The 21,765-nt window shown below is 36.0% G+C and overlaps 1 protein-coding gene across 7 annotated transcripts in view; it reads right to left on the minus strand.

Moving 5' to 3' along the window:
• The window catches only part of DGKB (diacylglycerol kinase beta), a 700,672-nt gene that overhangs the window by 636,918 nt on the left and 41,989 nt on the right, over window positions 1-21,765 (minus strand). The window contains exon 2 of one of the 7 annotated variants that reach the window (XM_087426683.1): window positions 9,635-9,720. The exons of the other annotated variants lie outside the window; for them this stretch is intronic. The gene's annotated coding sequence lies outside the window, so the exon portion shown is untranslated. The remainder of the gene's footprint in view (window positions 1-9,634; window positions 9,721-21,765) is intronic. 7 annotated transcript variants of the gene reach the window in all.

Consider the following 21,765-nt stretch of genomic DNA (forward strand, 5'->3'; position numbering starts at 1 on the left):
GAGTGGTTTTGAGCCCTGATGGGATTCCACAAAAAGGACAAAGCAACTAAAAATACTTATTGGATTTGCCCTTGATTTTCATCCAGATGTGTGTATTAGATTCTGCATCACCATCCTCTCATGTGCTCTCAGATATAAGTCTCAGGAGGGCAGGGATTTCTGTCTGTCTGTTTATTGCTGTTTTCCTAGTGCTTAGAAGAATGCTTGGTATATGGTGGCTGGTCAATAAATATCTGTAGAATGAATTCCCTTATATGATTTTTTTATAAAGAAAAACTTGGGTAGGAGAGTTAGAAGGAGCTCCTTTAGTTGAGAAAGAGAAAATGGTACATAAAGAAGCAGTCAGGAACAGAAGTTACCATGGGTTTCACTTTTCCTAGAGGCCATACCTCTTTTTTTCAACTGAATGGACATAAACAAAAGAAGTTGTACTCAGAGATACAAAGCCTTTACAGTTACCAAAAAAAAGGCTTTATTTCACACAGCTTGTGAGAATTTTCTTTTTGTTGTTGTTAAATATAACTAACTCCCTATAAATGAGCTTCATTCCCAAAGTTAACTAGTTTATAATAACAACATGCATGAGCATCAGGACTATCTTTAAATTATTTTTTGATATCTAACAAAAACATTACTTAGCTTTTTCTTTTACTTAGCATGATCTTGTCAACTTAGGTCTTCAATTTGTAGATCAACAGCTTCTCTGAATTGATCTAATCCAATATGCATTTTAACAAAAGATATTTAGAGAGTAATGGCACCCCTGAAGGACCCAAAGTAAATTCGTTGGTTCTTAGATTTAGTTTTTTCCAACCCCAATATGCATTGAATAAAACCTGTCTTTCTCACCTTTCTCCTAGTGGAAGCCTTGGTTTCACATGATTTTGGTAGTTCCAGCTCTCATCATGTGAGGTGACATATAGCCAAATAAGAAAAGATAAGAGTGGGGTGCAGATGAAGACACTTTTCCTAATCAAATCTTTTAAACTAGTTGAAGAAACACATCACAAGTCTGTGTAAAGAGAAATGTTCCATATGTAATATTAAATCATTACACTCATTAAATCAAGAGGCACAGCTATTCTTATGCCTCAGAAGGAGATGGGAATGACGCAGCACTTTCTTATAGTCTCTGCCTCTTTATAAATGCGTAGAAAGAGAATGACAATATTCAGTTGGGATTCCGTATGGTGCATTCATAGACTTAGCATTCCCCTGCAAGGGACTTTCTTCAGGCACATAAAATGAAAGTCAAGAAAGACCCACTTTGCTGGTTGTTGAAAAGCAGTCTAATTCTGGCATTCTCAGCTAGTCAATGCATGCGCCACTTTGTTGGTGGCAGGAAATAATTATGTTGGAAAAGTTGGAGAAGGCTCTTTGGGCTATTGTACCTGGGCTAAAACACATTCTCCATAATTAGGGAAGGAAATCAGTCTCCTCTTGAAAAAGCTACAAGCAATGTCTAGATAAATGGATCTGATGTGTTGGATGTGTTATTTGTTAATAGTTACATCAAGTGTAGATTTCTAAATAATTATTAAAAGTCAGCATGTCATGACTCCAATCACTGAATAAAGTTAATACACATTAAGGCACATTGAAGACTATATATATACAAATTTAAGGTATTATGATGATGGAAAATATTTATGGGGTTTCAAGGGTCATAAACCCCAAATTACTAGGTAACCAATGGAAAAATTATAGGAGTGAAAAAGGATAAGAGCCAAAATATCAATCATAGAATTTCTGAAAGAAAAATAGGATGAAATTAAATGAAATATTAATGCTATCACTTGATTTATAATTATTTGTTCATTTATTTATGAAAAGAAGTCTAAATTGAGACCCAGTGACATGCTAGGCACTCTGCCAAATGCCAGAGATATAGTTAAAAGCAAAACAGATACGGTATCTGAGTTCTGGATCTTGTTTAGGAGGAAGGATCTATATTAAGCAAACCAATTACACAATCAAATAATTGTAAACTGTGATAAGTTATATGAAAAGAAGGCAACGGAATCTACGAGTGAGAACAACAGGAGCCCTGACTTAGATTAAGAAATTCAAAGAGCAACCTATAGAGGAAGTTTTATTTAAACTAAATGATAAAGGTTGAGTAACAGTTAACTTGAGTAAGAAAAAAAACATTCTTAGCAGAAGCCTGGAAGTAAGGAAAAAAAAAAAAAAAACCTAGAAATATTAGATCTCTAAAGAAGGCAAGTGTGACTAGAACCTGGTCAGCAAGAGGGAAAGGGGCACAAGATTTGACTGGAAAAACAGATAAGGGCTACAACATGGAGATTCTTAGAGGCCATATTGAGGATTTATCATAAGTAAATTACAAAGCCATTGATGTATTCTGAGCAGAAGATAAACATGATTCACTTTTATTTCAAGAAGTCCATTCTAATCAATGGATTAGAAAGTGACAAGAATGAAAGGGGGAGGGCCAATTAGGAAGCTGTTCCAGTACTGGTTGAGAGCTGGTAGTGGCTTTAACTAGGGAGGTGGTATTAAAGATGAAGGTAAAAGATATATTTTTGAAGCAGGATTTGATAATGAATAGGATATGCTGTGTGCAGGATGAGGGGATCAAGAATGATGCTTATAGTTTTGGCTTGAGCACAGCGTACAGAAAGGTGGAGTTTAAAGAATTCCTAAATACTGGAGTAGTACGAGGTGGGGGGAGAAGAGAAAAATCAATATATTGTTTTGGGCTCTGTTGAATTTGAGGCAAGACATCTAAACTGAAAGGACTAGTAGACAGTGAGATAAGCCTAGGACAAATAAAAGAAAGGTGGAGGTATAACATTGTGAGTTACCTGATACAGATAATATTTGAAGATATGGGAATGTATAAGCTTGCCTGATGTGGCAGCCGTGAAGCTGTTCCATTAAGCTTTGCCTTCAAGAAAGAACTTGCATTCAGCTGCAAAGACTGTGATTAGCTGACAGTCTCTAGCTCTTATTGCTTTCAGAATCCAATCAACTTTTGAACCAAGGTCATACTCTTTACAGGCAGGGATCAATGACTAAAGATGATGGATGTAATAGGGCCATGCCATTTTTGTCCAATGGCAGACTCCTTTAGCTGTCCATATTTGCTCTAGAACTCCCCATTGGGCTGGCTGAGATTTTGTCAGCTCTGCACTGTGATCTGAAGCTGTTCATGACAAATCCTGCACCCCTATCTCCTTTCTTTTCTCAGGTGTCAGATCTGCATCATTGTTTGAAGACTCTTTCTGCCCAATCCTGCTTTTCTTCTTGTATGTCTTTCACAGGAATAATTTTCTGATAAGCCTTTGCATTCCTAACTCCGTCTCAGTTTTTGTTTCCCGGTGAAGGATCCCACGTGTCAGAATCCGAACAGAAAACAGATGGTACACTTAAAATGGGTAATAGGAGTTTAACAAAAGAATTATTTAGGAAGTGTGAACAGGGTTAAGAAAGCTAATAGAGGCTGGTGCAGTATCCTGCTTTAGCAAAAGTTGGGAACCTAATGACCGTAAGCCTGAAAGGACTAGGGATATCGCATCTAAGACACCCAAGAGGAGCGATACATAGAGGGTCATCTGATAGAAGCCATTGTCTTAAGTAGCAGGACACATCCCTCTTTGAACTACCTAGCTGGACAGGAGGTAGGAAAATACCTTCCCTGACCGTGTCCTCCTCCAACTCTCCAATCTCCTCCAGTGCCTCACATTGACCAAACCCCATCGGAAGCTAGAGGGCAAAGACTACCATTGGTGCAGCCTGTATAAAACAGCCTCATGAGGCACAGAGCAAAATGGAAAGAAGATAAAGGGAAATCTGAAGGGCCAAATATAAAATATCAAGCACATCTGGAGAAAGAGTGTGGTATGAGAAAGAGGGCCCAGGACAAACCTCCAAGGAGTTCCCATATTTAGAGATTAGAAGTGGAAAAAGATGGAAAAAAACTAGAAGAATATGGTGTCAAAGAGACAATAGAAGAAGAAAAGAATCCTTCAAGGAGAGGGTAGAAGGCACTTTTCAAAAGTTGCTGAGCATTAAATAAGATGAGTACTGAAACATTCAATGGCAACATGCTGGTCACTGGTGACCTTAGCCAAACAATTTCTCTGAAGCTGGGCAAGTCAGATTGGAATGAGTTGCACAGTATAATTAATTTTGGGAAGACTGTGAATGTCATCAACCCTTTGAGAAGTGTGATGGTGAGGAGGAGTGGAGAGCTAAAAGTAGCTATCGAGAGAAGAATGTGAAATCAAGGAATTTGTAGGAATCACTGGAACAAATTTTTAAATTGAAGAGAAGTATTTATAGTGAGAATGGTTCAAGCTTCATGAGAAAGAGGAAATGATTGGTGTTTCGAGGTCCCTAAAAAAGGCAGGAGGAGATAAGTTCCAGAAAATATGTGAGGGCCAAAATTAATCTTAACAATGAGTACAGATGCAAGTAGTTTTGTAGATTTAGTGCTAAGAAAATGGAAGATTTCTGGTTGATGAATTCTATTTTCTCAATGATGTATACATCTCATTCACTGAGAGTTTAGTTAGGCAATGATGGGGGACGTGTAGTAAGAACAGCAGTCAGAGCTAAAAGCCAATGGGGTATTGCTAGTCATTAATTTAGAACTATAACAGCCTGATTTTAAGTTATTAATTTACAGACTATGGCATCTAAAGGACACTTAATCATATTCTTAACCTACCATTTTTGAATCAGATAGATCTGTACTCTCATTCAAGTTCTGAACTGTCTTCCCTGTATAAAGCAAATCACTTAACCTATTCAATTCCTTTCTCTTGAAAAGTGGTAATACCACCCACCTCCCAGAGGATTAGCATTTAACGAAATAACATGCGCACAATACATAACAAATAAAAGATTCTCAATAAAGGTTATTTTCTCCTTGCTTTTATAAATGAGGATTTAAGATGTATTTGCAGTATTGAATTTGAACATAGACACAGTATGCATATAGGAGAAATAGACTGGAAGTCTACAAACCTTTCAGGAGATTATGTGGGTGGCTTAATATAAGATTCATAATTGTGTTATTTTTGGACTCTGCTGACACATAAAAAATCTAAAAGAAAAAATTCAAGGGAAATCTTTGGTGATGCAAAACAAGGAAATATATCAAGCTTTGTATTGTCTACAATTTGTAGTCATGGCTTTGAACTTGAATTATTATTTTATTTTATTCTTTTTTAGAAAGTTACTTTATGTGAATTTTCAATTCTCTTTCTTGTCATACATGGTTTTGAGGAGAACCTCTCTTAGAACACATATTGGAGGGTTAGGTGAAAATGGCGATCATGTACAGGGGTAAAATCTTTCTCAACATGAAATAACAGAAAGGAAAAATGCTCTGGTAAATTCTATTTTCCAAGAATGACCACAACAATATCTCTCATTCCATACGCCCTTCTAGAATCTTGCTATACCCCTTCAACAGGTGGTGTCCGTGTCTCTTCTCCTTAAACTTGTGAGTACTTTTGTGACTACTTTACTCAATAGATTACAGCAGAAGTGATGCAATATGACTTCTGTGGCTAGATCATAAAAATGTCACATACTTCAGTCTTTCTTTCTTGGGACACTTGCTCTTGAAAGCTAATCAACCTATTCTAAGAAAGCCCAAACTAGCCCATGTGAAGAAACCAGTTGGAGACACCACACATAAGTGCACCAACCAACAACTCAGCTGAAGTCCCAGTCAACAGCCAGCATCAATTCCCAAATATGTGAGTGAAGATGCCTTCAGATGATTCCAGCCCAAGCTGTCAAGTAGCCCTCTTCTCCAAGCTGGAAGTCTTCCCAGGTGAGGCACCAGACAGAATAGAGACAAGCCCACCCATTATACCCATTTTAGAGCCTGACTCAATGAATCCATGAGCACAATAAAATGGTTGTTTTATAGCACTAAGTATTTGGTGGTTTGTTATGCAATAGAAACTAGAACAAGTGACTTAGGGCAATATTTGACACATACAAAAAATACCAAAAATATTATTATGTTACTAGTACTACTACCACTACTATTATTATTACTACATTTTTGCATATACTGAATGAAATGTATGTACATGTGTGTGTTTAACTCTTAATTTACCATTCTTACATTATATGGTCGTTTATATGGTTATCAATTTTCCATCTCCCTCTGAAGTAAGGAATAACTTCTTTGGGAGTTGAGTATAGTATTTAACCTAAGTTTTCCTCTAACTTTGGACTTGACAGAGATGAGTTGCCGAAAGATTGAGAGTTATGGAATAAAAAATAAGAATCTGGCATAATACATTAGAAAAAGTGAAAACTCCTGAACCCAAAAAGAGAAAAGATCCATTTTGTAGGCCATTATGCTTTGTCAGGGAACAAGGCCTGTTTGTGTCTTTCATAAAGGTTTTCCAAATACAAATATAAGCCCAAATAAAGAGGAGAAAATGAAAAAGGATAGAGGATGATCCCTTCCTTCACTCCCAGGGTGGAATACTGATTAAGGAAGAATGCCATTGAATGTTTTTTTTCAATCTATCTGGCCTGGGCCTTTTTCAACAGAAACAAGTGTTTCCTAGAATGTTGATGATTACAAGTTGATAAAATTACCTTCACTGTTTTCCATGCCAAACTTAAGAAAGCAGAAATTCACCAAAAATATTCTCCAGCTATTACCCCCTTTCCTGAAGAACCTCTGAGATAATACATTCAGACTTCATAGTAAATTAAGAATACATGCGTTTACAATTGTCTCCTATTAATTAAAAAATAATAAATTCAGTCTCAGGCACTTCCCGGAAATTGGTGATTGCTGGTAAGGAACTAATATCTTTTAAACCTTTAATCCCTAGAACATAATCAACTCTAATGCTGTTATTCAACTTCAAGTTAGAGTACACGACTGCCTATGGAAAATCATTACTGATGTATGCTGGGGACCTGTTACCAGATGAAATATGATGTCTGCTCTGAGAAACAAGTAATGCTTGCAGTAAACCCACAGTACAAAAACCAAGAGTTGTATTCAATTTACAGACACAGAGATAAGAGTCAGCAATAGAAAAATACATATTTTAGCCATAAGTAGTTTAGTTTTATTCTATACAAACAGTTTCTTAAACTTTCCACGGGCAACATGGTTCACTAAGAAGACCACTGAAAAACATTAACAATGTAATTGTCTCATTTGTTTTTCTCCATTGTTGCTAGTATTGAAATACAAAATGTTGCCTTTCTCTGCTTCATAAAATATTAAATTTTTTTAATTACTCAAAGGTTCAGAATTAGTGACGTTTTAACCATAAACCGCAGAAACTTTTAGCAGTGAGCTTGAGAAACTTTTGAAATAGATCCATTTTTCTCTTAAAATCATCTAAAAAATGGTGATTCGTTTAAATTTCACATGACATTCTAGAAGCAAAATATACATTGTCTCCATCCCTCTGGTCATTGCATTACTTCACACCTTTATCACATATCCCCTCACTCATGAGTAGTAAGCCTTCTTTATCCATTATGGACACTGCAATCAAAGTACTCCTTCTTAAGTCCATCTGCATATCTGACTCTAACATCTCACATCCTTTAATGGTTCTTTATTACCTATAGGATAATGTCCAACTTGCATAGTTAAACACATATAATTCAACCATAAACTCTAAATTCATTAAGAGCATACCACTTTAGTAAGGTAATTCTGGAGATCTTATCTGTTGTAAAACTGTCACTTTGAACAATATTTAACTTCTTTATATTCTATTAGCATCTTGGGCAAAATGATACTACAAATGATCTCAGGAGAACTCATCTATTGAGTAAGGTACCATGTTTATTACAGAGGAAGACTGAATTGAAAGGATCTCTTTTTTTACAAGTTAAACTTTTATTCTTAACCTGTGGAAGTTAGTTTACAGAATTACAAGAGAACAAATTGACTAATGAAATTAGTCTACTGTGTGTGATGTGGCCTAAAGGAAAAAGAAATTTTTTTAAGGTTTTATAACAAAACAACGACAAAAAATGAATCAAATTCTGAACTGGAATAATTGCTGGGTAGAAGCAGGATGGGGTGTAATGCATTCAGGAGAGCCCACAGGACACACTTCAAAACCCAGAAATGCTGACAAACAACCATATTACAAAGGTTTTGATGTAGGTTTCTAGAAAAAGGTATTGAAAATAGATTACTCTTTTTGAGAAGAACTCAAGGTGTGAAACGAGGCTGTAATATTTTAAATCAAGTCTATCTCTAAAAAGAGTGGTGAGCAGCCGCAGCTGTTCGGAGATCAGCAGAGGAATAGCCCGCCTCAGCCTCTCCTGGTTAGAAGGGCCTAAATTTAGCAGCACTTGGAAATCCAGGGAGAACCTAAATCACCCCGTGAGATCCACTTTCAACGAACGGATTCCCTCTTCAAGGTTCTTTCAGAGAGAGGGTATATATCCCTTCCACTTAGGTGTATAGTTTTAATCTTGAGATACGTTACAAAGATGCGTCTATGACATACTGGAAAAGGATAAAGAACTAAAAATTTGATTATGTAAATCTGCATTTCCATTGACCAATAGACATGGCCGACTCCCAACACAAATAAACTCACGCACATACGCACACATGCATACACACACACATCCACACAAACACACACATGCACACAAGCACACACCTGCACACATTTTGTCCGAGACTGATCAAACATTTTGCCTTCCTGGGTCATAAGTGATTAATTAAGCTCTTTAAGAAAAGACTCAGATATTTACCAAAATATTTTTTTGAATACAATGTTTTTGGAAAGCTTAGATTCTTTCCATACTTAATTTCTTGTTCTCAGTTTAGTTTCTAAACATTAACACCCTGTTTGATGTTGATTAGATATGACTTTTGATATAACTTCCTGTCCTTCTGAAGAGCAGTTCACGTGTACTTTAAAAATATTTTTTATCCTGAGTAACAGGCATAAATAATACAAACAAAATTTAATGTAAAATATGCAAAAGGCAATATATAAAATATCATTTTTATAGTAATACTAATGGTATTTAATTTCAATATGCTAATTTAGATGATGTATATGAATACCAGTAATTAACAGTTTCCTAAACTTCAAGAGTGCACTTGCATCTCTGATGCACATATTTCTATCAATTTTAATGGTAGACATAATGCCTTAATCAAATATAAAATCTGATAGCATTCAAGATACTTTTTATAAGGGAACTCATAAGTGAACAACTTTTAATTTATAAACTTTTCTTGATTAGCCTCCTGAGGCTTATTTCTAAGAGGTGAAAAATCCCAGATTAAAATTTGAAAACTCTCTCAGTGGAACATAAAACACAAAGTTCCAAAGCTATCCTTTGAAAAAAGATTCTTATTGAAAGGCAAATATAAAAGTATACAGTTACAATTGATCTTTTTCCACTTGGTAAACATACATTTTTTTTCACACTCACAAACTCACACCTTTTAAAGTCCAGATATTAACACTGCTGTTTACTATTTCTCATTATTATTTTATTATTTATATGCTTCCTTTATTCTTTTACTGCATGTTATATATATGTATACATAAATAAATATATATAATATGAACACTGTATAGTACCATTTTATATGTTTGAAACTTTATATAATTTATATCACACTGCCTACCTTTTTCTGCAACTTGCATTTTTCACTCAATTTTTTCAGATGTGTACATACTAGCATATGTGGCTCTGATTCATTCATGGTCACTGCTGTGGAATAAAAGTATTCATTGTATGAATATATCAGATTTATTCACTTAATCTTCTATTCATGGAATTTAGGTTTTATGTCAAATTTTTCATTGTTAAAAATAATGCAACTGACATTTCTATATATGTCTGTTGGACACATAACTATACATGGAATTGCTGGAGTTTAGAGTGAGATTTACTATAGCTGCCAAATTCCTCTTCACAATGGACTTATTTTAGTCAACTTAAGTTTTTACCCATAAAGTGAGTGTGGGAGACACATTCTAGGGTGAACCTCAATGAGTCACGCCCTTAGGATTGTAATCCCCTCCCCTTGAATGTGAGTGGCACTTGTGACTTGCTTTTAACAAATAGAATGTGGCAATCGTGACTCCCTTGATTAGATTACTTTATATGGCAAAGGGAAAGGGATTTTGCAGATAATGAAAGTCCCTAATCAGTTGAGTTTAAGTCCATCAAAAGGAAGATCATCCTGGACGGACTCTATCTAGTCAAGTGAGTGAGCCCTTTAAAAAAGGGCCTAGGGGCCAGCCCGGTGGCGCAAGTGGTTAAGTGTGCACGCTTGGCTGGGGCGGTACGGGGCTTGCCAGTTCGGATCCCGGCGTGCACAGATGCACAGCTTGTCAAGCCATGCTGTGGTGGCATCCCATATAAAGTGGAGGAAGATGGGGACAGAGTTAGCCCAGGGCCAGTCTTCCTCAGCAAAAAAAAAAGAGAAGGATTGGCAGACATTAGCTCAGGACCGATCCTCCTCACAAAAACTAACTAACTAACTAAATAAGTAAATAAATAAATAAATAAAAGAGGGCCTAGAAGTCAGAGACTGGAAGCAACACTCTCCCCCTCCCTCTCTCTCCCTCTCTCTCCCCCTCCCTCTCCCCCTCCCTCTCTCTCTCCCCCTCCCTCTCTCTCTCCCCCTCCCTCTCTCTCTCCCCCTCCTCTCTCTCTCCCCTCTCTCTCACCCCCTCCTCTCTCTCTCCCCCTCCTCTCTCTCCCCTCTCTCCCTCCCCTCTCTCTCTCTCTCCCCTCCCTCCTCTCCCTCCCTCTCTCTCTCCCCCTCCCTCTCTCTCCCCCTCCCTCTCTCTCTCCCCTCTCCCTCTCCTCTCTCTCTCTCCCCCTCTCTCCCTCTCCCTCTCCCTCTCTCTCTCCCTCCCTCTCTCTCTCGCTGTCTGTTCCTGGCTTTGAAGAAGCAAGCTCCCATGAATTCTACAGCCTTAAGAAAATAAATTTTGCTAACAACCTGAGGGAGCTCAAAAGTACATCCTTCCTTAGTCCAACCTCCAGATGAGAATGCAGCCCTGCAGACACTTTGATTTTAGCCTTGTGAGACCCTGAGCAGAGAATTCAGCCAAGCCATGCCCAGACTCCTATCCACAGAAACTAAGAGATAATGAATGATGTTTGAAGCTGCAAAATCTGTGGTAATTTGTTAAGGAGGTATAGAAAACTAATACAATGATTATGAGATGGCACCTTATTTTTGTTTTAATTTGCTTATTTCAGATTCTAGGATACTGAACACCTTTTCATGTGTCCCTTAGCCATTCAGGTATCCTTTTCAATACACTGCCCATTTAAATCCTTTTCCCCTATTCCTACTGGGTTATTTTCCTTTTTCTTTTTCATATATCGGAGTTCTTCATATATAAATTTATTGCTTTAGGCATATTTCAGTTGTTGATGGTATCTTTGTTATCAGGATTTTAAATTTTATCTTGTTTAAACATACCAATTTCTATTTTGTAATTTATTATACATTTTTTAATAGTACATGCAGTTCTACATATCTTAAGAGACAGGAAGTCTAGAAACTATAAATGTCCAAAGTGAATGAATCTTTGTCTATATGGATAATTTCTTACTTGACCTGTGACATTTTAGAATTAAAACTCAAAGGATACTAGTTCTCAGCTATAATTAAGTTTCACATGCCAGTCACCTATAACAGCATTTTTCAGTGTAATGCAAAGGAATATTCAAGATTGTGGTGAGGAATGGGTATGTGAAGGTAAAACTGTTTTCTAATATTGGCCTACAACACTTTAAAAAGATACCTAGGAATCTTGCTTTAGAGTTTATTGTTTGTTTTCAATTGCCTCAATAAGTTGCTGCTTCACAGGAAATAGCCGATATTTCAGTATGTTTATGTTCTTGGGTCTAACTGCCACCACCAGATTGTCCACAGCAGATCTCTATGTTCAAAAATGACTACAGGGCCAACCTGGTGGTGCAGTGGTTAAGTGAGCACACTCTGCTTCAGCAGCCCGGGGTCCGCAGGTCCGGATCCCGGGCGCGCACCGAAGCACCGCTTGTCGAGCCATGCTGTGGTGGTGTCCCATATAAAGTAGAGGAAAGTGGGCACGGATGTTAGCCCAGGGCCGATCTTCCCCAGCACAAAAGAGAAGGATTGGCATGGGATGTTAGCTCAGGGCTGATCTTCCTCAGCAAAAAAAAAAAAAAAATGACTACAGCTCAAAGGACTTTGTAGACTGACAGTAACATACATCAAAGAATCAGCATGGTTATACTCTTCTCATATTTCTTTTGGGATATGAATGTATTTCTTCTGAGAAAAATAAAAATATAAAATATGTATAGAGATAAGAACATATGTGAAAGCAATGGAAGACACATGTAAAAGGGGACAATAAACTCTACACTAGATTAAGATCCCGCCCTGTGGAGCACGAACAAACAAGATTTGTTAAGTGAGGTGGCAGCTTCGAAGGGAGTATAATTACTTGGCCTGCAAAATGTGTATTATCATTAGGTGGCAGAGCACCATGAGGGATATTAAGTTGTCATGGTGTCAGATGGCAACAGATCAAGAAGTGAGGGGAAAGAGAAAAAAACCACTAGACTAGCAGACAGCCAAGAGATATGAACAGGCACCTTAGTAATTGACCAAGAAACAGAGACAAGGCGGATCAGAAAGGCAGTTGATAAAAACTAGAGTAGATAAGGTACAGATATTCAAATCTAAACAGTCATCAAGTGACAAGTGCATGTCCCTGTCATAGGTTCTGGGGAAAATAAACATGATTAAGCCGTGGCCTCGGATCTTAATGATCTCACAGTCTACTTGAAAAGACAGACTTAAACACATGCATCTTTATATGAGGCTGCTTGGTGAATAACAGAGTGCTGTGGAAGTGTGATTCAGACTGGGAAGATTAGGGAAAGCTACAAGGAGGACCTTGAATTATACGTTCACCAGGAGAGAGAGAACATGAGAGAGGGCATTCCAGGCAGCAGAAACATTGTGATCATCAATCAAATGATCAAAGCAGACAGTATCATGGGTGGATGTCAGGAATAGAAACCAAAGTCTGGGCTAAAAGAGATTGGTACCTGGACAAGAGATGTGAATATCAAGGAAAGAGGAAGGTAAAGGGAGGCAGAGTCAGAGCGGAGATTCCTTGTTAGTCTTGGTAATGAGATTTGATTCCTCAGTCATATGTGAAAATCTAATACATTGTTATTACTTCATTAAATATATATTTGTTCAGAGTCAGAAACAGACTATATAAGTGAGCCAGAAAGAACAAGAAAAGCTTGACTTCAAAAGATGAGCCGAGAGAGCTGAAGTATGAAGGATCACTGCTTTTTATCTTCAGAATGTGCAAGAGTGAAGAACGAGGTAACTAGCAGGGTTGAATGGCAGGAAAGATACATTTTCAGTCTTTCTTTTTCATTATTAAGAGTTCACAAATTTCCTTCTCCAAGCTCCTCCTACCAAACCACTGAAGATTACTGCCATATTCTCTTGAAGCAACATTTACTTTGGACATTTAATGATTAAAATCTCCACGTGTTTAATAAATATCTTCTTTTCTCCCATCACCTCCTTTCCTGATTAAATGCAAACACCAGGAATGTATAAACGCCCATCTCACAACAGTTGTGTTAGATCCACAGATCCCATTTATGTTATAATGTCACTAACTATACACACTAAGGACACCTGATTAGACACAGCATATAGCCAAAGTTATAACAAAGGCCTAGTTGCAAAATTTAGGTGATTTCAATGAACAGATGACCAGAAAAGTGTACCAAGAAATAAGAAACGAACTGATGAGATCTACTTACTTATCTTCACTGTCACAAACAAGATGACAACAAGAAACAATTTCATTAACTAAAGAAACAATGGAAAAAGCAGCTCTGTATTTTCATACTTAAATGATATATATTCTAACAACAATGTGCCAGGTATTTCCTTTGTTAAATACCTTCTTTGACTAAAAAGGACAGCATGATATATACTAAAAGACAAACTATTATTTTTGTCATTTTAGAAACTGTGAAATTTTATAACATAAAGCACTTGTTTAAAAATGTCTTATGTTTCAAATCTATGAAGGAGTAAGCATTTTCTTACAAAAGAAAAATGTCATTCATTATTGATAATTCATTGCCTCTCTTGTAACACAAGTGCTTCTTGGACAAAATTCGAACTCTGATGACAGTCATATACATCTATATTTGTCTCCCAAGTTTAATTCTTTTATATGTGTACATAATGCCTAATAAGTTGGTATTCAGGAAATTATTTTGTGAAGGGTGGACAAAAACCGAGATAAGTCAGGAAGAAAAAGGAAATGATTTTAAAATGGTATTTTGGTGTCATTTTCCAAAGATAGTCCATTCTCTTTTGATCACACTGTAAAATTGGATGATATGTAAATCCTAAGAGATGAGTATTTCAGTGACAGACTATTAATCTATAGAAATTTTAAATTAGATGCTTTTAAGGTTATTTATCAGTTTTACAGTTTCAAATGGCCCAGTTCTATGTTATTTATATTTAGAAGACTGTGTAAAACAATCTCCTTGTGTTTTTTCCCTCAGGATAATAAATGGTTCATGTGCAGTGTCAGGGGATCTTTGAACACTGATATTATGTGCAAAATTGTGTGAATATACATGTATACTTCAGAGAAAAAATTCTTGGATTTTGTGACATTCTTTAAAGGTTCTATGATTCTAAATATTGAGATCACAGATTTTTCTGAGAATTTAAAATGATGCCATGTACTTCCTTCATAAATAGTGAATGACACATTATATCCCTTTTTACCTGTATGCTAGTAAGAAGATGATTATTACTAGTGATGCCAGACATCATTGTACCAGGAATTAAAACTTAGGATGATTTTCACATAATCTCATTTTTTCAAGGTAGCTGACATATGTGTGTAATAAATCTAGACCACTGAAATTCTTTGACCATCATATTTAGTATATGAATTGTATAAATGTATTGGGTTTTTCATTATTTGCAATTTTTATATTTTATATTTCTCAGATCCTGAGGCATACAATACAATGTACAAACTTATTTCTGCTCAGCTATACTTTCAGAAAGGAAATAAGTGCATTAAATAGATATTATAATAAAAATATGTGTTAAAATGTCTAGGATTCAATGGGAAAAGAGGCAAAAGAAAAGACTAAAGAGCTCCTAACGTTTCTCCTTACAAATTGCTCTTTTTATTTTTAACATATAATGCAGTTGTATCTCCTCATTCACATTTAAAATTTTTTTGTATATCTGTATTGCTGTTTTAACTCGACCACTTTAGTTCTATTGCATTAAATGTTTTATACAGGTTACAAAAATCATTAAATTTACTTTTGATTTTTTCTATGCTTTCCTTCAGGAATGATTATTTAAAATAATCTTCAATAGAACTCTTTTTATATTAGATACTTCAAAAAGTGATGATATGATGTAGTACAGAGAGTCAGGAAATACAGACTTGGTCATGGCAGTGAGCCCTAAGAATATGCTTGAATTATTTTTAATTTGTTTTTATTTGATGGTCTGGACATAGCAAACCATTTTAAATTGCACTTCTTTCCGTTTTAGTGAAGTTCTGAAACTTTTTATATTTATTAGGCATTCGTAATATTTTGCATCTGTATAAATCGCCTCTTCAAATCACTTCATCCAGTTTTCTACTTTTTTTTCTTACATATTTTATTAATATACTATTTTATACTAGGTATTAATCATTTGGCTCTCGTGTGTTGTAAATATTTTCTCTCATTTCAATTTCAAAAGACGTTGGGCATAGTTTGTAATTATGGTAAAAAAACTAATAATATTTTTATTAAAGCTACATATTTTAGAATTAAATATAAAACTACAATTTCACAAATATACTATTTTACATGAGAAATTGGAAAATCACTTCAAACTCAAGAGGAATGGACATTTACTACATATTTATAGTTGTATAAACAAACGAGGATGTTAATAATATGAATTAAAGTACAGTTTTACCACACATCGGTGGACAGCCAATTTTCGACAAAGGAGCCAAGAATGTACAATAGTGAAAGGAAAATCTCTTCAACAAATGGTGTTGGGAAAACTGGACAGCCACAGGCAAGAAAATGAAAGTAGACCATTATCTTACACCATACACAAAAATTAACTCAAAATGGATTAAAGACTTGAATGTAAGACCTGAAACCATGAAAATTCTAGACAAAAACATAGGAAGCATGATCAACATTGGTGTCAGCAACATACTTTTAAGCACCATGTTGGACCAGGCAAGAGAAACAATAGAAAAAATAAACAAATGGGACTACATCAAACTAAAAAGCTTCTGCAGTGAAGGAAACCATCAACAAAACAAAAAGACAACCTAACAATTGGGAGAAGATATTTGCAAACCATATATCTGAAAAGGGGTTAATCTCCAAAATATATAAAGAACACATACATATCAACAACAAAAACACTAACAACCCAATTAAAAAATGGGCAAAAGACCTGAACAGACTTTTCTCCAAAGAAAATATACAGATGGCCAATAGGCGCATTAAAAGGTGTTCAACATCATTAACTATCAGGGAAACGCAAATCAAAACTACAATGAGAGGGGTCGGCCCTGTGGCTTAGTGGTTAAGTGCGTGCACTCGCTACTGGCAGCGATCCCGGGTGCGCACCGACGCACCGCTTCTCCGGCCATGCTAAGGCCGCGTCCCACACACAGCAACTAGAAGCATGTGCAGGTATGACGTACAACTATCTACTGGGGCTTTGGGGGGAAAAAATAAATTAAATTAAAAAAAAAAAACTACAATGAGATATCACCTCACACCCATCAGAAGGGCTATAATTAACAAGACAGGAAACAAGAAGTGTTGGAGAGGATGTGGAGAGCAGAGAACTCTCATACACTGCTGGTGGGAGTGCAAACTGGTGCAGCCACTGTGGAAAACAGTATGGAGATTCCTCAAAAAATTAAGGATAGAACTACCATGCGATCCAGCTATTCCACTGCTGGGTATTTATCCAAAGAACATGAAAACACCAACAAGTAAAGATACATGCACCCCTGTGTTCATTGTTCATTCACAATAGCCAAGACTTGGAAGCAACTTAAGTGCCCATCAACAGACAAATGGATGAAGAAGTTGTGGTATATATACACAATGGAATACTACTTAGCCATAAGAAATGATGAAATCCAGCCATTTGTGACAACATGGATGGACATTGAGGGTATTATGCTAAGCAAAATAAGCCAGAGGGAGAAGGTCAAATACCATATGATCTCACTCATAAGTAGAAGATAAAAACAACAACAAATAAACATATAGAGACAGAGATTGGATTGGTGGTTACCAGAGGGGAGGGGGAAGGGAGGAGGGGAGGGAGGGGGGCAAAAGGGATGATTAGGCACATGTGTGTGGTGATGGACTGTAATTAGTATTTGGGTGGTAAACATGATGTAATCAATGCAGAAATAGAAGTATAATGATGTATGCCTGAAATTTATACAATGTTACTGCAATAAAAATAAATAAATAGATAAATAAATAATACAGTTTTAAAGTTTTGGGCAGTTATGTTAAAATTACATAGACATTAAATTAAAAGCGGAACATTGACTTTGCAAAATTACCATTATTTAAGGATTTTTGTCCCAATATAATTTGCCTCCAGAAGTTATTTTTTAATTATAATCCTTTTTATTTTACACAATAGTTTTTATAGATATGTTTCTGTAGGATTCCACTTGTTCTTTAATTCATTTAAATGAAAATGTCTGTATGTCAAATATTTACCAAAAAAAAAAAACCCAACACACACATAAGCATGCAAATTCACACAAGTGCACAATTAGAGCAGAACTGTTTTAATGGACCATAATAGCACCAGAAGCATACCACTCTCCAATCAACAAGCATTTATCTAGCATCTGCAATGGGCCTAGCATGTTTCCATATTCCAGTGATACAAAGGCGAATAAACACAAAACTTGCCCTGGAGAAGTTCAAAATCTGGTTGACAATGGATAGCATATATAAATTGTTAAAATACAAGGAGATAAATACAAAGAGACTTATGTTTAAGCGCAGTGGTGGGAAAACAACTGAGCTTAGGTAAAAAGTTGCTAAAAAAACATTTCACAGAAAATGTAATTTTGAGCAGAATCTTATAGAAGCACTAGGAATTAGCAAGGCAGAAGGAACAATATATGTAAAGATAGAGAAATGTGTAACAGCCAAGGGTGTTATAAGCCATTTAATATGACAGAGCAGAGGCTATAGACAAAGGGATGATACGTGATGGTGGGGAAAAAATGGAGTCAGAAGCCATATTATGCTAGGCTGAGCCCTTAAGATTTTATTCTTTAGGTGATGGGTAACTATTTTAAAAATACAAGTAGGAGAATCTCATCATTTCATTAGTATTCCAGACGGAATTCTGCTGGCATTTAAGGAAAGACAGGCAGGGCTGCTAGTGAGGAGGCTTTGCGAGGGTGCCAGTAGAGATATTACAGATAGGCACAAAGGTCACTGCAGTGGGGATGAAGAGGAAATGGCAAATTCTAGAGATATTTCAGAGTTTAAATTTGAGAAGAATCGATGAACTTAGAGACGATCAAAAATGACCCTGGTAAATTTTAATTCCATTAGTGGGACTCTGGAAGAACAATGGATTTGTATTTGAGTTAAGGGAAATGACTTTAATGAAATTACGTTGCATTTCTAATACCTGTGAGTTCCAGGCCTTGCCTAATTTACACTCAGATCCATTCCCTGTTTCTCCTATGACATTTCCCTGGCTCCCTTTCTAACCGCCTGTAGCAAACCATGACATAGAAATAGAGGGCAGGAAGAAGGGAGTATCCATATATTTCTTTCTCTATTGTTCTGCCTGGATTGGAGAGCTCATTTTCTGGCACTGTCCTCTATGGTTCCAGCTTCTCACCTTACTACCCAACGCACTATGGCCTGAGCTCTCCCAGGAAAGCCTGGACTTTGGGATTCTTGTTAAACTCTTTATGGAGTTTCTTCAGCCTTAAGGTAGTAGTGGCCTCCTGCTGTTGCTAATCTCTGTTTGGCTTCTCTTTCTTCCATCAACTTTGCTACCAAATGACTGAAATGGTTCCTGTCTCTTGTCTAACTTTGGTCGATACTCCGTGGAACATTCAAGCTACTATGTACAGTTAGAAGGAATAAAAGCAGGGTAGGGATCCAGGGCAGAGTTCTATCTGAATTGAAAGACTGGGGAGTCATCGTGTATATACGAACGATAAATGATCAAAGAGAATGTGTTGAGTGAAAAGAGAGTCAAGGATGGAGCTAAGCTGGAATGAGAGAGAAAAGATTGAGAGAAGGCATTGTATGCTCAGATAATTTGAAATGAACTCAGGAAAAAGTGAAATTTAAAGAGAGCACTGAAAATAACTATAATTTTCCTGAGTTAAGGGAGAAACGTAAGGCATTCCTGGTGACATAAATTGTATAAGCAAAAGCACAGAGATGAATAAAAAAATACAGATGATGATGGAAGAGGGTGGGAGGTGGTGATGGAGGAAGGTTATTTCCCAGACTGAAGAGTCGTGACTTAGAGAGGCATAGACTTAAAAAAGGTTTTATTTGGATCAATTATTTAATAGTTAGGTTTTGGTATTCTGTTATCAAGATATTAATTCCCATATAGAAACTAGCTCACACAAGAAAGTCAAAAAAACTAATCTGGTTTTATATTTTTGAAATAGTTTCAATTAAGTTTGGAATACAGATGGTACCTAATTTTTAATTATATTTGAATTTATTGGGCTACCCCTTTGATATAATAACTGCATTTCTAAAAAGTAAAATGAGGATAGCTGTCAATGACTTTGATAGTTATCAACAAAATAAATCCTTTCACACACAGGATTTTCTACAAAAACAGCCAGCAAAGATAATGCAGAACATACCCAGATTTTAATTAATCTCCAGAATGAGTTTATTCTCTTTTCATTACTTTTAAAAGTGTGGTCCCGGTATGGAGTCTGCCAAAGGAATGGTAATTAGTGCCAAATATGTGTATTCTCAGACAAATTAGATGTCTCAACTTCTTATTATTTTAAATCTTCTGAAGACTTTCCTCAAATAAAACAACACTTATTCATTCATTCGTTAGTAGTAAATAATCTTTTTGATTGACAGAGATGGAGAGCATCATGTACTAGTAGTAATTTTTTGAGCTACACTATTATACAAAACTTCTGGAAAGTAAGCATAAACAGGATGTCTAAATTATTTGTGATAATTATGAATAACATAAGTAAATATTAAGCCTTAAAATATTGTATAAAGGTAGCTCAGATGGAGTTAAATGATGATTTTTATAAAGCAGTGATTCTCAACTTGAGACAATTTTGCACCCCAGGAGATATTTGGCAATGTCTGGAGAGAGTTTTGATTGTCATGACTGGGGTGGGTGTGGGGAATGCTATTGGCATCTAGTGGGTAGAGGCCAGAGATGCTGCTACACACCATGTAGTACACATAACAAGCCCCAAAGAATTATCTGGCCCAAAATGTTAATAGTGCCAAGGTTGAGAAATTTTGTTATAAAGCTTTCCACGTAAGCTGGTGCTTTTTAAATATTAATATGCATAAACTGTGGTGGATCAGATTTTTATGATGCTGGTGACTATTTCATAGGTCAATTAATTATCTGAAGACAGTAGCCCTGTTTCTTAACACAGCCACACACATTTATTAAGTAGTGTTTCAGAAAAACACCCATTTTCTAATTAACTTTTTCTGAAATGTCATACATTTTGCATTTAAATTGTTTTCAGAACTAATTTTCAGCAGTATATAAAATATATTAAGGCCAACATTTTTATTTGTTTGTATGTTTTTATAATTATAAGTTCTTGACATGTTTTATTTCCTTTTACTGACATGGCACTTGTGAAATTATTCTTTAAATTTAAAAACTGACCATGTGTTTCTGAAAGTGGAGCACTAATTTTTCACTCATTTGCTTTATAGTGCATGTGAGCAACAATAAAGCTCTAAATATTTATAAATTATTAAAAGCAAATGTAATTAACCTACATAAATATCTCAGATGAGATATATTTTCTCCTTTACTTTTAATAGAGTGCGAAAGTAACTTAGGCTTCTGTTTACTCCTTTGAGAATCATCTTATAAATAATACTAGCAGAGCAGATAAAATACGGTGCTTTAGGATATGTATGCTGGAACAACTAGCTTTGATTCTTTGACTGATGTCTAATTCTGAGATATCTGCCAAAACAATCAAATCAGCTGTCCAGTCATACATCATTAACAGAATACTAAGGTATCACTGACAAAGGTTGCAGCAGTGTTCTTGAGGTATTTCCCTTTGCATTTATAGCTGATTTCAAATTGTATGCAAAGTGACAGAAGTATGAGATTCGGAGTCAGACAGAGCTGAATTGAATTCCATCTTTAATCCTCATTAACAACGCTGCTTCTCTATTTCATCATCACATGTAATCTCCATGGAACTGGACCTTGTTCTAGCTCTAATCTGACCAAGAACTCTCTTGGGGTCAGTCTTTCATTGACAATAATGTGGATTGTCTGGAAGATTTTGTGGTAAAATACAGAAGAAGGAACTATTGCACATATTTTCCAATGCAAGATACCCCCTTAAACGTCTCCCTGATCGCTGCTCCTGCTGTAGCTGTCCCACATGTTTGCCTCTCTGCCTTCTTCCGTAGATTCTCACTTCACAC

Source organism: Ceratotherium simum, chromosome 1 (genome assembly GCF_057802395.1).
Source record: "Ceratotherium simum simum isolate JZ-2026a chromosome 1, ASM5780239v1, whole genome shotgun sequence".
NCBI lineage: Eukaryota > Metazoa > Chordata > Mammalia > Perissodactyla > Rhinocerotidae > Ceratotherium > Ceratotherium simum.